Source organism: Macaca fascicularis, chromosome 8 (genome assembly GCF_037993035.2).
Source record: "Macaca fascicularis isolate 582-1 chromosome 8, T2T-MFA8v1.1".
NCBI lineage: Eukaryota > Metazoa > Chordata > Mammalia > Primates > Cercopithecidae > Macaca > Macaca fascicularis.
The window spans coordinates 75,342,185-75,361,089 of NC_088382.1; the positions used below are offsets into that span (position 1 = coordinate 75,342,185).

General features: G+C 37.3%; 1 pseudogene; it reads left to right on the forward strand.

Annotated features, from left to right (window-relative positions):
* The first annotated feature begins 17,623 nt into the window (after positions 1-17,623).
* On the forward strand, positions 17,624-18,117 carry LOC141407503 (peptidyl-prolyl cis-trans isomerase A pseudogene; annotated as a pseudogene).
* Positions 18,118-18,905: the final 788 nt, after the last annotated feature.

Here is an 18,905-nt window from a genome sequence, read left to right on the forward strand (position 1 = left end):
GATTGTGCCCTCTTTAGTATCTCCTTGAGCTCAACCAATCAGAGGTATGGAAACAGAAGACAAATTCCACTAATTTGATTCTCTCAGAGTATCCTTTCAAATACTCTACAGAATCATGCCTCACTTATTGGATGACCATCCAGCCATCTTCAGTTCACCAGTCCCACATTTGGTGTCTCAACACCCTTTCCAAAATCTAACTGTGGCTGCAGTGGTAACTTCATGCCAATCCCATTTCTGTTGCCAATATCAGGGTTAGTGGTTTTACTTCTGACACCTGTAGCGTTTCAGATGGTTTGCAAATAGTGAGGAAGATCCCACATGCTCTAAATATCCACATGCTTACTGGTTACATTAAGTTCCTGTTTCAATGAGCAAAGCCAAACAAAGCTTCTCAGAAGCACAAGATCACACAGGGCATACACAGAGACAACACACTTCAATGTAACTTCTCTTAGCCTCAAGGTTCCCTATCAGAAGCATAAAACTACTACAGCATTGTCCAGGTAGTGTAGAGTATCACCTAATGTGAAAAGCTCAATGATTGAGAGGCCTCTTGGTACTTGCATAAGCATTCCAAAAGAGCTAACATTAAAATCACTGTGTTTCCCTTTTGAGAGAATATTTACATAACTATATATATGCACACACACACACACACACGCACACACACATGCACATATATAAGAGTTCCATATATACACATATATGTGTGTGTGCATATATATATATATGTTTTTCCTGATCTTGAGTTAAACTTAGCATCAAAAAAGGTATATACTCATTTGAAAACTAAATTAATATTAGCAATTATCACCTAATAATATCTTTGCTCCTACCTTTCCACTTTTCAAAAAGCCCATTTTCTGTACTATTTCTCACAATTCCCTAGCTCTCCATGACTAAATGTCCTTTAGTCCTCCAGGTCCTTCCCATATTTCTCCCATCATACCATGTAACCTGCTACATTATAATTTCCTTTATTTATGACCTCTACTAGACTGTGAGCTGTCTATGGACAGGGACTATATCTCCTTGCTGTTATACTTGCTAGTGCCTAACCACAGTCCTGGCACAAAGTAAGGGTATATTAGTCTAATCAGGCTGCTATAACAAAATGCCATAGATTGGGTTGCTTAAACAACAGAAATATATTTCTAACAGTTATGGAGGATTGGAAAGCTAAGATCAAAGTTTCAGCCAATTCAGTTTCTGGCCCTAAATGAGGGCCTCATTTAACTTTTATCACCTCCTCATAGGCCCTATCTCTACATAATGTCACATTGGGGGTCAGAGATTCAGCATATAAATGTTGGGAGGACATAAACATTCAGCTGACAACAAAAGATTTAATTTGTTGAATGAAAGAATGGATAAATATAAATAATAGTAAATGTATCTTGAATGTGATTCAAAATTTCAGAATTCTTCGAAGATACTCATTTGTTAAACATCTTTATCCAAAAGGTCCCGGGAAGGCTCACTCTTTTATTAATGGAAAAGAAAGGTATCTAATCAATTCAGTAATAGGCATAGTTCAATTTTATATACAACAAAATAGCATCTTAAGTACCTCTAAGGTCTCGTAATTACATAGCATAACTTAGTAATTGTGTTAGGCAACCCTCAAAATGTCTTCCAATGATCCCCTCCCCACTTATTGGTATTTACTTCCTTATATAATCCCCTCTCCTTGAGTATGGACGGAACTTAGATACTTGCTTGTAGTGAACTAAATGTATCAAAGTTGTTTTATATTACTGATATAACAAATTGCTGATATATTTACTGATACTGATATATATAACAAATTACTGATATCCCGTTGCTGATATAACAAATTACCATGGTGTCTTAAAGCAATACAAATTTGTTATCTTACAATTCTGGAAGTCAGAAGTCCAAAATAGTTCTCACTAAGCTAAAGTCAAGGTGTTGGTGAAGCTGCATTCCTTTCCTGGGCTCTGGGGAACAGTCTGTATCCTTGCCTCTTCCAGCTTCTGGAGGCTGCCTCCATTACTTGATTCATGGCCTCCTTCCATCTTCAAAGCCAGCAGTTTTGCCAGTCAAGTCTTCTTATATCTAATCAATCTGACACTGCCTCTTCTGCTTCCCTCTTTTGCATTTAATGGACCTTGTGATTACATTGGGCTGACCCAGATAATCCAGCATAATCTCTTTATTTTAAAGTCAGCTGATAAGCAACCTTAATTCTATTTGCAAACCTTAATTCCCCTTGCCATGTAACATAACACATTTACAGGTCCTTGGGATCAGGATGTGGACATCTTGAGTGGGAGAGGGGAGGGGGGTAGAATTATTCTGCCTATTGAAAATGGAATGTCACTTGCACAATTATATGACAAAAGACTTGTTGGTATTCTCTCTTGCTGAACTCTCTCTTGTCTTCTTTCTTGCTTACTCTGACGAAGCATGCTTCTATATTGTGAGATACTCTATGGAGAGATCCATAGAGCAAGGAACCAAGCAAGTCTCTGACCAACAGCTCATAAGGAGTTGAAGCCTTAGTCCAGCAATACACAAGGGACTGAATCCCACTGATAACCACACAAGTGAAGCAGATCCTTCCCAGTTGAGCCTCGAGATTTGTGCTGCCTTATAAGAAACCAAACCCAGAGGACCATAGCTAAGCCACGCTCAGACTCCCAGCTTGCAGAAATTCCGAGCTAATAAGTGTTATTATTTTAAGCCACTAGGTTTTGTAATTTGATCAAAAAATTAACCAAAGATCCAAGAAGTTCAGTTAACCTCAAGCAAGATAAATACAAAGAAAACAAGTGCTAATCAAACTACTTAAAAACAAAGATAAAAAGAAAACTAACATATCACATATTAGGTGACAGCAATGATAATGTCTAACTTAACAAAATCAACGGAGGCCAGCAGCAATGGAAGAATATCTTTAAAATGCTCAAATAAAGCAATGCTCAATTTAGAATTCTACGTCCAATGAAAATTCTTCAAAAATTATAATAAAATAAAGACATTTTCAGATAAACAAAAGCCAGGAAAATGTTTTAGCAGTAGACCTGCATTACAGGAAGCTCTAGAAAAGTAACCGAACAAACAAACATATAAAATTTTTTTAATCTTCAGGTTCAAGAAAAATGATACCAGATGGAAACTTAGATATATATGAATACATAAGATGTACTGCATATGTGGGAAAACATAAAGACCTACTTTTTTTCTTTATAAAATTTCCTTAAAGGATAACATACTGTATAAAACAAAATAATAACATAATGACATGGGGACTTAAAACATATGAATAGCAAAATATATAGCAGCAACAGCACAAAAGATGGAGGAGGCACAAGTGGATTTACAATGTTAAAGGTTCTCACGTTTTATATGAAGTGATTCACTACTAATTCTAAGTAAACTGTGGTAAGTGAAGTGTGCATACTGTGATTCCTAGAGCAGCTGCCAATCAATCAATCAATAAATTAGCTAAAAATAGTATAGCCATTATGGAAACAGCATGGAGGTTCCTCAAAAAATTAAAAATAAAACTACCATATGATCCGGAAATCTTGCTTCTGGGTGTATATCCAAAGTGAATGAAATCAATATGTTGAAGAGATAACTGCATTCCCATATTCATCATAGCATTATTCACAATAGCCAAGATATGGAATCAATTTTCCCTGACAGATGAATGAATAAAGAAAACATTTTATATATATAGACACACACACAATGGAATACTATTCACCCTTAGAAAAGAAGGAAATCCTGTCATTTGCTACAACATAGATAAACCTAGAGGACATTATGATGAGTGAAAGAAGACAGCCACAGAAAGACAAATATTGCATGATCTTATTTATACATAGAATCTTAAAAACTTGAACTCATAGAAGCAGAAAGTAGAATGGTAGTTCTCACGGTCTAAGACAGGGAGGGGCTCAGAATAGGGAGATATTGGTTAAAGGATATGAAGTTTCAATTAGATAGGATGAATTCGTTCTGGAGATATATTGTATAGCACAGTGACTATATTTAGTAATGATGTATTGGATTCTTGAAAATTGCTAAGAGATTAGTTCTTAAATGTTCTCACCACAAAAAGGTGAGGTGATATGAGGTGATAGATATGTTAATTAACTTGATATAATCATTTCATGAGGTATACATATATCAAAACATCACATTGTGCACCATAAATATATATAATTTTTATTTGTAAATTATACCTTAATACAGCTAAGAAAAATTTTTAATAAAATAATTTTAAAAATTTTAAAATAAAGAAAGAAATTAGCTAAAATGCCAATATAACAATATAAAAATAAAACTGAATGCTAAGAAACCCATGATGACCCAAGAAAAGAGAGGAAAAAAGAAACGGAGGAACCAGAAAAAGATGGGACAAATAGAGAAAACACACAGCAAGATAACAGACATGAACTATATCAACACATACATTCAGTGTAAATGGATTAAACTCTCCAATTAGGAGGAAAAGACTCAGAGTGGCTAAACAACAATACCTAACTATATACCATACACAAGGAACATACTTTGGTATAAAGTATACAAATAGGCAGAGAGTTCTAAACACAGAAAGTGACAATGCAAGCAACAAGCTGATGTGGTTAGATTAATGCCAAAGTAGACTTTGAAACAATAAGTACATTCACAGACAAGTCGGGGTATTTCGTAATTTTAAAAAAGGGTGAATTCTTCAAAGGACATTACAAACCTAAATGTATAGCAAATATTTACCAAACTAAAATATGTAGAGCAAATATTTACAAAACTAAAAGGAAAAAAGACAAATGTGCAACCATGATTAAATATTTTATCATTACTCTCTCAGTAATTGTTAGAATAACTAAACAAATAATAAGTTTACAGAAGATCTGAACACTACTGTCAATCAGTTTGACCTAATACCCAGCAATGTTCAGAATTCACATTCTTTCCAAATGCACATGGAATATTCATTAAATAGAATATACGCTGAGCCCTAAAATAAGTCTTAATAAATTTCAAAAAGTTGAAATACTACAGAATATGTTCTTGAAATAAACAAAATTAAATTTTAAAATTGTAACAATAAGAATCTAAAAAATCTTCCCCCAAAATGGAAACCAAACAATATACTTCAAAATAGCCCAGGATCCAAAGAAAAATGACAAGAAGAATTAGAAAATATTTTCAATTGAATGATAATGAAAACACAACATATCAAAATTTGTAGGATACAACTAAAGCAATGCTTAGAGGGAATTTATTATTCTAAATGTTTTTATTAAGACAAAACCATCATTAAAAAATATGATAAAAATTAATTAAATTGAAAGATATAATAGTTCATGATTGGGAGAGTGAATATTATTAAAATATAATTCCTCCCTAAACTGTTCTATAGATTCAACACAGTCCAAATAAAATCTGAGGCTTTTTTTTTTAATTAGACAGCTGATTTTAAAAATTATATGGAAATGAAAATTACCAAGAGTAGCTGAAATAATTGTGAAAAATAAGAACAGTTTTAAAAAACTGAAACTACCATTTCAATGCTTGCTATAAATGTATACTAATCAAGACAATGTGGCATTGGTGTAAATATAGGTAAATTGATAACGAAACAATACAGGGTCTACCAGTAGATTCACACATATATGGCCAATTGATTTTTACAGACATTAATGTGATTCAATGGAAAAAAGATCAGGTGTTCTTTTCTAACACATGGTGTTAGAACCATGCATGTGAGAAATATTTCTTTTAAATTCATCTGAATTTTTATCTCACATGATCATATAAATTAATCCAAAATGAATCATAGACCTAAACATGCAAATAAAACTCTAAAACTTATTTTTTTAAAAAAAAGAATATCTTTTTGACCTGGGGTAAGCAAAGATTTCTTAGATGGGGTACAAAAAGTGGTAACCATAAAAGAAAAAAACAGTTAATTAGACTTCATCAAAAATTGAAAATACCAAGTGTTTACAAGATGTAGAATAATTGGAATTTTCATACATTTTAGTGGGAATGTCAAATGGGTACAACCATTTTATAAAACAGTTTGGCAATTTGTTATGACATTAAACATACATTTACCATATGTCCCAGCAAATCATTTATAATAAGCGTTCACTTAATATCAATGATAGATTCCTGGAAACTGTGACTTTAAACAAAACAATGTACAGCAGGTCAACATCATTTACTTGTAACATTAATGAGAAAATAATTTAGCTTTGTCATAGGTTGAACTTATCAACAATGTTAAGTGAGAACTAATTGTACTAGGTATTTATCCAAGAAAAATAAAAATATATATCCACAGAATTACTTAGATAAAAATACTCATAGTATATTGACTCATAAAAGCCAAATTTGGAAACCCAAATGTCCATCAACAGGTGAATAAAGGAACATATTTCAGTGTCTTTATACAAAGGAATACTACTCAGCAATAAAAAGTGAATCTGGTAATACACTCAACGTGAATGCATTTCACAGACCCAATATGGAGAGAAAGAAATTGACACAAAAGAGGGCATCTTGTATAATTCTGTGTGATGGTAGAAATCAGAAGAGTGTTTACCTAAGGTGGTACTAAGGGGGCAATGATGCAAAGAGAGCAGTGGACTCCTGCTATGTTGGAAATGTCCTAAGTGTTGATTAAGGTTGTAGCTACAAATGTGTATTCATTTGTTCAGTCTCATCAAGCTGTAACTTAAAATTTATATTTTATTATATGTAAATTCCATCTCAATAAAGTTGCTTTTTAAACGAATGAGACTATTGGCTTACTTAATTAGTGCTATTAGTGAAACCGTTAATAATATAACAAAATCATAGACTGAGAAGGAAACATATTTAGGCATTCCTTTAACAACACCTAGGTGTACCCCACAGCACAGACCAGTGATATTATCAGATTCGTGAGATTATCAGATTGTTCTTGTTTTTTTGTTTTGTTTTGTTTTGTTTTGTTGTTTGTTTGCTTTTTCAAGATGGTGGGTTAGAGGCTTTTAGCATGCTTTAGCCACTTGGAAATAGCAAGACAGTGCATAAAGATTAACTCTCTGAGCTTTAATTCAATAAGGAAAACAGGAATCCACCAGAAACAGGAATCCCAGATCCTGGTGAGGAAAACACAGGCAAGCAGCTCCTGTGATGGCATCCAGCTGATAAAAGTGAGGTAGTCCCTAGTATGCAAGAGAGGCAGAGAGCCTTTCTCTGTGATTCACCTTTCCACTGGGGATCCGAGCAACCCAGGCTAAAGGAGAGCCCTTTGTTTCTCTCAAGCCCTGGAGCTAACTTGGGGGGAGGCTTGGAGACACTAAGAGGGAAAGGACACCAGGAAAACCTGCAGGAATTTTCCAATACCCGGGACCAAAAGCAAGACATCATTTTTATTCCAGGTGCAGACAAAGTCGGCCATTCTTTGGCAACCCAGCAGCATACCTGGACATGCATTTTTTTGTCTCAGGCCGGAGGTTACAGTGGTTGCTCTGGAGTGAGGTAGGGGCCTCCACAGCTGGAATTGTGGAAAGCACGTCAGTAGTAGGCACTGGAATTGTGCTGTCCCCATTGCAGGCCTGGGGCCGGCGGAGAGCTACTACAGCTGCAGTTTCTCCTCGGTGGTGAGACTTGCAGCCAGGCCCAGCTTGGTGACCTGGAACTGGTCTACATGTGCTATTGCTGGAGGCCCCAGCCTGCTCCCCTAATATTGTGGTGCAGCAGACCCTCTCTACTTCACCCCCAGTCAGAATTCCAGACATTCAAAACACCTGCTCACCTAGATTGGTAGCCTGAGCTGCCACACTCTTCCTATGCAGAGATTCTGGAGCAGCAGGGCCTTCTCTGCTTCGCAGCCAGGCAGATCTTCAGACATTCAGAGCTCCTACTTGACTGGAACAGCAGCCTGAGCCACCCCACCCTTCCTGTGCAGAGATTCTGGCAAAGCAGGACTCTCTTTACTCCATGCACAGGAAGATAGCCAAGCATTCAAAGAACCTACTCACCTGAATCAGCAGCCTGAGCCAGCCCACCCTTCCCATGCAGGAATTTTGGTGAGTGGGACCCCCTCCACCTCTTACCCAAGCAGATCTCCAGGCAGTCAGAGCACCTATTCCTCTGGATTACCAATCACAGCTGCCTTACCATTCCTGTGCAGAGATTGTGGTGCAGTGAGGCCCTCTATACTTCATGCCCAGGCTGATCTACAGGCACCTAGAGCAGCCACTCTGCTGGATTAGGAGTTTAGGCTGCCACCCCTACCCATGCAGAGAACTTGGGGCCAAGGAGGTTTCCCAACTCCATGCAGTATGAGAGTATATAAAGCAACTAAACACATCTGGGAACTTGGTGACCACCCACTGGATTGTCCCTCAGCACTGGTGCTTGTGCCTACCATCAGGGAAACTATAGGTGGGCTTGCCTGGTCTGGCCATACCCATCTTGCCTACCACCTCCACTGAGCTTAGCAGGGAGCTCAGACTACCATGCACTCTACAGATCAGCACACTGTCTGAGGCAACAGAGAGCTTCTCCCCGTAAACAAGGGTCAAATACACACCTAGCTACGTTGGCCACAGATGAATCTTACCCATACATGCCATCTACTGGCTTGTAGGTTGAACCACAGAACCAATTTTTTTTTAAACCTGCCAAAAGAAGCACATAGGGCTATAGAAGCAAAGCCTGAAGACCCTATCCAACATTCTCTACAGTCACACCCCTTAGAGAGTGAGGAAAGAAAAGGGGAAAGAAAAAAACAGTAATATTACAAGGAAAGAAAGAAAGAAAAAATTCTACCCACACAAAAATAATTACAAAAATCTACAAATGTCAGCATGTCGAGATGAGAAGAAACCAGTGCAAAAATGCTGGCACCATGAAAAATCTGAATGTAGTGACACCACCAAGGGATCACATTAGCTCTCCAGCAATAGTCCCTAACCAAAATGGAAATTCAGAAATGACAGATAAAGAATTTAAAGCATAGACTGCAAAGAAGCTCAATGAGATCCAAGACAAGATTGAAAATCAACAAAAAGATACTTCTAAAATAATTTAGGAAATGAAGGAAGATATAAACATCTTAAAAAGAAATCAATCGGACCTGGAATTTAAAAGCTCACTTAAAGAATTTCAAATACAATTGAAAGCTTTATGAATAGACTGAACTAAGCAGAAGAAAAAATTTCAGAGTGTGAAGACCATTATTTTAAATAAACTCAGTCAGACAAAAAAAAAAAAGAAAAAAGAATTTTTAAAAATAAACAAAGTCTTTGTGAAGTATGAGATTACGTAAAGCAACTAAACCAATGCATTGTTGGCATTCCTGAGAGAGCAGAAGAAAAAGGCAACAACCTAGAAGACATACTTGAGGGAATAATTTTTTTAAAAAAATCCTTAATCTTGCAAGGAAGTAGATACCCATACATAAGAAATCCAGAGAACAGGGAGGGGGGATGGATAGCATTAGGAGAAATACCTAATGTAAATGAAGAGTTAATGGATGCAGTACACCAACATGGCACATGTGTACATGTGTAACAAACCTGCATGTTGCGCACATGTACCCTAGAACTTAAAGTGTAATAATAAATAAATAAATAAAATTTTAAAATCCAGAGAACATCTGTGAGATATTATAGAAAATGAATATCACCAAGGCATATATTCACTGGACTGTCCAAAGTCAATGCAAAAAAAAAAAAAAGGTAGCTAGAGAAAAAGGTAAGATTGCAAATAACAGGAACTGCATCAGGCTGACAGTGGACTTCTCAGCAGAAACTTTACAAGCCAGGAGAGATTAGGGTCTTATTTTCAGCATTCTTAAAGAAAAGAAATTCCAACCAATGATTTCATATCCCACATTAAGTTTCCTAAGAGATAGAGAAATAAAATATTTTCCAAACAAACAAATGTTAAGAGAATTCATTACCACTATACCAGCCTTACAAGAGATATTTAAGGGAGTTCTAAACAAGGAAACAAAAGAATGATACCTGCTATCACAAAAACAACACACTCAAGTGGATAGCCCACAGACCCCATAAGGTAAGCAGGCAACAGAAACTAGAAAACAACCATCTAACAACTTCATGATAGGATCAAAACTTACATATCAATATTAACCTTGAATGTAAACAGTCTAAATCCACCAAAAAATATGCATTTTTTGATTTTGATTTAAAAAAAAAAAAAGACCCTTCTATCTACTGTCTTCAAGATAGTCGTCTCACATGTAATGACACTAATAGGCTGAAAGTAAAATTTGGAGAAAAAGCTGTCACACAAATGGAAAACAAAAAACAGTAAGAGTCACTATTCTTATATCAAATAAATGATACTTAAACATAATTTAAACCAGTAAAAAGAAAATGGCAAAGAAGGGCATTACATAATGATAAAGAGTTCAATTCAACATGAAGACTTAATTTTCCTAAATATACACTCACTCAACATTGGAGCACCCAGATTCATAAAACAACTATGTCTAGACCTACGAAAAGACTTAGACAACTACACAATAATAGCAGGGGTCTTCAATATCCCATTGACAGCATTAGACAGATCATTGAGGCAGAAAACTAACAAAGAAACTCTGGAGTTAAACTTGACACTTAACAATTGGACCTAATAGATATCTACAGAACACTCCACCCATCAACCACAGAATACACATTCTTCTCACTTGCCACCAGAACATACTCCAAGGTCAAACACATGTGTGGCCATAAAGCAGTTCTCAATAAATTCAAAAAAATGAAATCATGCCAACCATACTCTCAGACCACAGTGGAATAAAAACAGAAATCAATACCACAAAGATTTCCCAAAACCACACAATTACATGGAAATTAAACAATTTGCTCCTGAATGACTTTTGGGTAAATAACCAAATTGACCAAGCACAGTGGCTCATGCCTGTAATCGCAGCACTTTGGAAGGCCAAGGCAGATAGATTGCTTGAACCCAAGAGTTTGAGACCAGTCTGGGCAATATGGCAAAATCCGGTTTCTACAAAAAAATACAAAAATTAGCCAGGCATGATGGTGCATGCCTGTATTCCCAGCTCCATGGGGGGGCTAAGAGGTAGGAGACTTGCTTCAGCCTGAGAAATCAAGACTGCAGTGATCCACGATTGTGCCACTGCACTCCAGCCTGGGTGACAACGTGAGACCTTGTCTCAACAAAAACAAAAATGAAATTAACAAAGAAATAAAAAATTCTTTGAAATAAACAAAAACAGACAAAATACCAAAATCTCTGGGATGCAGCAAGAGCAGTGTTAAAAGGAAAGTTTATAGCACTAAACATCTAACTCAAAAAGTTAAACAGATCTTGAATTAACAATTTAACATCACAATCAGGAACTAGGAAAACAAGAACAAACTAACCCCAAAGCTAGCAAAAGCAAAGAAATAACTCAGAGCAGAACTAAGGGAAATCAAGATCCCAAAATCCACACTTAAGATAAATAAAACCGAAAGTTGATTCTTTAAAAGGATAAACTGGATTGATAGACCACTAGTTAGATTAACAAAGAAAAAAGCAGAAGCTCCGAATACACACAATCAGAATCAACAAAGGTGACATTATAAGCAATCCCACGGAAATACAGAAAACCCTCAGAGACTGTTACGAATTTCTTTACACCCACAAACTAGAAAATCTAGAGGAAATGAATAAATTCCTGGAATCACGCGATCTCTCAAGGTGGAATCAGGAAGAAATTGAAACCATGAACAATATCAAGTTCCAAAATTAAATCAATAATAAAAAAATTTATCAACCAAAACCAGCCCCTGATTGGACAATTTCTACCACACGTACAAAGAAGAGCTGATACCAATTCTACAGAAATTGTTCAAAAAAGTCAAGGAGGAGGTAAACTTTCCTAACTCATTCTACGAAGCCAGCACCACCCTGTACCAAAACCTGGCCAAGGCACAACAAACAAAGAAAACTGCAGGCTCATGTCCCTCATGAGCATAGATGCCAAAAATCCTCAATAAGATACGAGCAAACAGAATCCAGTGGCATATGAAAAAGTTAATTCACTACAATCAAGTAGGCTTCATTCCTAGGATGCAAGGTTGCATACACAAATCAATAAATGTGATTCACCACATAAAGAGAATTAAAAACAAAAACCATATGATCATCTTAATAGATCACCATAAAAAGCCTTTGATAAAATTCAACATCTCTTCATGATAAAACCCTCAACAAGGTAGGTATTGAAGGAACATACCTCAAAATAATAAGAGCCATCTATGACAAACCCGCAGCCAACATCATGCTGAATGAGCAAAAGCTGGAAGAATTTCCCCTTGAGAACTGGAACAAAACAAGGATGCCACTATCATTATTCCTATTCAACATTGTACTAGAAGTCCTTGCCAGAGGAATTAGGCAAGAGAAAGAAATAAAAGGCATGCAAATAGGAAAAGAAGTCGAACTATCTCTAGTTATGCACAATATGATTTAACACCTAGGAAACCCTAAAGACTCTGCCAAAAGGCTCCTGGAACTCACAAACGACTCAAATAAAGTTTTAGGATACAAAAGCAATGTACAGAAATAAGTAGCATTTCTACATACGAATAACATTCAAGCCAAGAGGCAAATTAAGAATGCAATCCCATTTACAATAGCCACATAAAAAATAAAAATACCTAGAAACACATCTAACTAAGAAGGTGATGACCTCTACAAGGAGAACTACAAAACACTGATGAAAGAAATCAAAGATGACACAAATGGAAAAACATTCCATGCTCAAGGACTGAAAGAGTCAATATCATTAAAATGACCATATCACCAAAAGCAATCCACAAATTGAACGTTATTTCTATCAAACTGCCAGTATCATTTTTCACAGAACTAGAAAAAAAACTATTCTAAAGTTTATATGAAACAAACAAACAAACAAAAAGCCCAAATAGGCAAAGCAATACTAAGCAAAAAGAACAAAGCCAGAGGGGTAACATTACCTGACTTCAAACTATGCTATAAGGCTACAGTAAGCAAAACAGCAATGGTACTGGTACAAAAGCAGACACATACACCAGTGGAGCCAAATGGACAACTCAGAAATAAAACCGTATACCTACAGCCAACCAATCTTCAACAAAGTTGACAAAAATAAGCAATGGGGAAAGGACTCCTATTTAATAAATTGTTCTGGGATAGCTAGCTAGCCATATGTGGGAGAATGGAACTGGAACCGTACATTTTATCATATATAAAAATTAACTCAAGATGGATTACAGATTTAAATATAAGACCTCAAACTATAATAATTCTAGAAGAAAACCTAGAAAACACATCAGCCTTGGGAAAGAATTTATGACTAAGTCCTCGAAAGCAATTGCAGGCTAGGTATGGTGGCTCATGCCTATAATCCCAGCCCTTTGGGGGCCAAAGCAAGAGGATCACTTGAGTCCAAGAGTTTGACACCAGCCTGGGTGACATAGTGAGACCACATCTCTACAAAATATTTTAAAAATTAGCTGGTGTGGTGGTGTACAACTGTAGTCCCAGCTCCTTGGGAGGCTGAGGTGGGAGGATTGCCTGAGCCCAGGACGTCAATGCTGCAGTGAGCTATGATTACACCACTGCATTCCAGCCTGAGTGACAATGCAAGACCTTGTCTCAAAAAAAAAAAAAAATTAAAATAAAAATTGACAAGTAGGACCCAATTAAGTGAAAGAGCTTCTGCACAGAAAAGTAAAACATCAACAGAGTAAACAGACAACCTACAGAATGGGAAAAAATATTTCCAACTATGCATCTGACAAAGATTTGATATTCAGCATCTATAAGAAACTTAAACAATTCAATAAGCAAAAACAACCCCATTAAAAAGTGGGCAAAAGTCATGAACAAACACTTCTCAAAAGAAGACAAACACACAGCCCACCAGCCCACAAACATACGGAAAAATGCTCAATATCACTAATCTTCAGAGAAATGCAAATCAAAACCACAAGGATATACCATCTATTGGGAACAATAGACATTGGAGACTACTGGGCAGGAGGGAGGGAGGGGGACATATTATATTCACTATGTGGGTGACAGGATCATTCATACTCCAAACCTCAATGTCACACATTACACCCACGTAACAAACCTGCACATGAATCTACAATAAAAGTTGAAATTATTAAAAAAAAAAAAAAAAAGGAAAGATTGTTCTGGCAGCTATGTGGAGAATGGACAGGAAGGGGCCCAGAAAAGATGCAGACATGCCAAGTATTAGAGGAAGGCTGAAGTAGACATGGAAAGAGGTCCACTAGAAAGTTGGTAATATCTGGAACCAGGGTAAAGAGAATTGCACAAATATAAAAGAGAATTAGGGAATAAAATTGATCTTACCTGACAATGAATTGAAGTATGAAAGTAAAGAAGCAGTCGAGGATGACACCAGGTCTTTAACCAGGGCAAGATACGTGGTGACGCCATTTTTCAAGGGAGGAAACAATCGAAGAGGACCTGGTTTGGGGAAAAGAGAATATCATTACTTTTGGTTTGGATGTGTTGAGTTTGAATGTGCCATTGAGATATCTAGGTGGAGATATTGAGTAAAGAGTGATTGAAAATCCTTATGAAGCACTGGTGTATAGTTGGTATTTGGACTGACATTTGCATGTCAATCATTAGAAAAGGAAGTAGAATAAAAATAAATAAAAGAGCCTGAGTCTTGAGGAATTCCAACATTTAATGGCTAGTATTAGAAGTATTGACCTAGCAAAAGAAAATTAAAAGGTATAGCCCAAGAAGTAGGGGAGAAAGCAGGAAAGCAGGGTGTCAAGAAGGAAAAAGAAGCAATAGTCTCTGGTTGCAAACAGCCAGATGAGATGAAGACTGAGATGTGTTCATTGCATTTAGTAACATGGAAGACATTGATTACTTTTGTAAGAGCTATCTTTTTCAGTTGAGTCATGGAGACACAGGTAAGATTGGAGTAGACTGAAGACTGCACCTTAAAACAACAGAGTATTCATCCCAAGTCAAAATAGTATTTTTTTGACTTGAAAACTGTTTCAAAACTGACAAACATCAGATGCAGTGGCTCACACCTGTAATCCCGTTACTCTGGGAGGCCAAGGTGGGAGGATTGCTTGAAGCCAACAGATTGAGCCCAACCTGGGCAACAAAGCAAGACTCTGTGTGGATGATAATTTAAAAAAAAAAATAGCTGAATGTGGTGGCACATACCTATAGTCCCAGCTCCTCAGGAGACCCACTTGAGCCCAGGAGGTCAAGGTTGTAGTGAGCTATGATCACACCACTACACTCCAGCCTGGGCTATACAGCAAGACCTTGTCTCTTGGGAAAACAAAAACAAAACAAAAAAAAAAACAAAAAAAAAACCTGACAGAACAAGAAGTTGCCTCAAATGAAAATACAATTTATGATATTAACTTGTAAGTTAAAATGTATTATAAAACTCAGACCAGGCAGTTATATGAAGCTTGAGCATCAATATAAGTAATATTTTAAAACTATTATCATGAGATGAAACATGAAACAAATATCACTCTGTCATATTAACTCTGTTGCCTAAAGTGTATTTTGCTGTTGTTTTTTTACTAATTCAGAGAATAATTGTTTGTATGGTGCATTGCTTCCGAGGATTTTCACAGAACTTTTTCCATATGAATTTGACAACATATAACAGGGGGATAACCTGAAAAATCCTTGTATTGGACACCTCTCAGGCAGCACTTCAAACCCACCTGGCTGCATCTCTTCCTCCAGCCTCTGCCGGGGGAACAGTTTTACCCAGCTTTGATCAGCTTCACTCAGATGTGATCTGACAGAACCTAGCCTCAGGCATCCAGCATGGAACTCTTCCTTCCTAAGTGGGACTTGCCTGATGCCACAGCATGACATGACCAAGAGAACCCATTTGGCATTCATGCATGTGCACCCAGAACTACTGGACTACTGGGCTCACTCTTGGCCAGTGGGAACAAGGGCTGATGGAGGAATGCTCACTCCATTTTTCCCTAGGAAGGCATTTCTGAGACTCCTAGAATGTCCAAACCATCATCTGGGCAGTGACGTCTCCCTAGCACCTTCTCTTCTGCCTTTCCCTTTTTCCCTGTTCTTCATTTCTGCTCCGTGGAGTCACATTTCAAAACATTCACGCACAAGCCTTTTATCTCAGGCTCTGCTTTCAAGGGATCCTAGGCTAATATTCTAGTTCAGAAACTACAAATGAAGGCCCTTTGGCATGGCAGAAGGGGAAACCAACATTTTCTAAAAACTGAATTTGTGCTCCATATTTACTATTTCACATAACACTCATAAGAACTGCAGACTGGCTCAACTGGGAAACTGGAGTCCAAGTTATTCAAAGCTACACAGTTTCACTGACTTCAGTTTATACGTTCTTATTCCCCATACTGCTTCCAGTGATATCTTCCTTTGACTATGGTCATAGATATATTTTTGGAAGTGAATAATGAAGATAAATGGCAATAGCAACTATTATGCATTGAGAGTCTATTTGTGCCAGACACTTGGCTAGGCACTTAATATTTAATCTTCACTGTAACTCTACAAGCTACCACTATCTCCATTTTATTCCAATAAAAATGGAGGCCAACTGTTCCAACATTCTCTACTGATGAAATGACAGTTAATACTTGTGCTTACTCTGTACCTCTAATATCTATGATCACATTTAATCCTCACACCTACCCATGAAATAGGTTCCTGTTGATCATCACATTACAGATTCAGCAGCTCTAAAGCTTGTAGATGCCTTTTCCCCTACCAGACTGCCTCTCATTACAGGAAGAAGACAGGGAGAAAAACATGGCAAGAAAAAATGATCTACCATAACCACTTCCTATGTCAACACGCTTTGAACAGAGCAATAGTCACACCCATAGTGCCTGCTAAAAATATGACTATGGCTTATTTCAGGATCTCTGCACTTCAGCACTATGACATTTTGGCCTGGATAGTTATTTGTAGAGGGAAGTGTCCTGTGCATCGTTGGATGTATAGCAGCATCCCTGGCCTCTAACCTCTAGGTGCCAATAACACCTCCCCTCCATTGTGACAACCAAAAATGCCTTCAGACTTTGGCAAAATTGCTTCCAGTTGAGAACCGCTGGTTTATGACATTTTAAAAAAACATTTTTAATTCTGAAGTTTGAATTATATCAGGGCAATGGTCCTCTGTTGTCTGGGAATTCAATTGTGGAGATATGAATGGGAATTCAATTCAGTAATCCCCTCTGCTCCTCCCCTACTCTTATTCCCTTCCTTCCCTTGTTTCTTTTGCAAGTCCCAAGGATGCCTTCCACCCAATAAAAACAGACTCATGCACAGAAAGGGACTTGTCCCTGAGCCATGGCACCCCCTTCATTCTCATCAGATGTCTCTCCTTCAAGTCAAAATTTTGTCTAGCCCTGATTACCATACTATCTCCAGACTAAAAACAAAACCTATTTAATTATCTCTACTACTAAATAACAAGCACACCATATTACGAACATTGTTTCTATATTTACAAATCCAAAACATGATTGAAAATGTCAGTCTCGGCTTTGCAGCAGCTGCCGCCACCGCCAGGAGCCCCAAACAATCAGCCATGGTCAACCCCACCGTGTTCTTCCACATTGCCGTGAATGGCGAGCCCTTGGGACATGCCTCCTTGGAGCTGTTTGCAGACAAGTTTTCAAAGTCAGCCGAAAACTTCCGTGCTCTGAGAACTGGAGAGAAAGAATGTGGTTATAAGGGCTCCTGCTTTCACAGAATTATTCCAGGATGTATGTGTCAGGGTGGTGACTTCACATGCCATAATGGCACTGATGGCAAGTACATCAATGAGGAGAAATTTGATGATGAGAACTTCATCCTGAAGCATACAGGTCCTGGCATTTTGCCATGGCAAATGCTGGACCCAACGCAAACCATTCCCAGTTTTTCATCTACACTGCCAAGACTGAGTGGTTGGATGGCAAGCATGTGGTCTTTGGCAAAGTGAAAGAAAGCATGAGCATTGTGGAGGCCATGGAGTGCTTTGGGTCCAGGAATGGCAAGACCAACAAGAAGATCTCCACTGCTGACTGTTAACAGCTCTAATAAGTTTGACTTGGGTTTTATCTTAACCACCAGACCATTCCTTCTGTAACTCAGGAAATGCCCCCTCCACCCCATTTGCTCACAGTAGCCTATAATCTTTGTGCTCTCGCTGCAGTTCCCTTTGGGTTCCCTTTGGGAGAGAACTCCCTCCTCTAGCCAAGGGAAGGGGTTCCATGTTTTCCTTGTTCCCTTCCATGCCTAGGTGGATTGTAGAGTTAAGTTTATGATTATGAAATAAAAACTAAACAACAAAAAAAAAGAACGTGTCACTCTCTCAGTGTAGAAACAATATTCCCATAATCAAACATCCAAAGAAAATTGTATGATTTTTTGTATTATCCAGGATTTCAAGACTCTGTTTCAGGGCAGAAAAGCCAAGTAGAAACAATGGTCAACTTTCAGCATACCTACTTTCAGCAGCCTACTTTCTGCTTCTTATGCAAACATAACTATTATTTGTATTATTTTGTCCAAAATGTTAATATGAATTTATGTAAACATTCTAAATATGTGGATCATAAATACATACTACTGAATCAAAACTATAAGAAAGCAATATGATTGGTCCTAGAAGACTTTTATATATTTTCATAAACTATTATTTCTTTTTAACATGTGTTATGCAAACAGGATAATGTAAATATTATATATAAGATGGCAAACACTATGAGTGCATACTCTTAGAAATTTGGTCAAATACGTCTGGGTGCGGTGGCTCAAGCATGTAATCCCAGCACTTTGGGAGGCCGAGGGGGGTGGATCAAGAGGTCAGGGGTTAAGACCAGCCT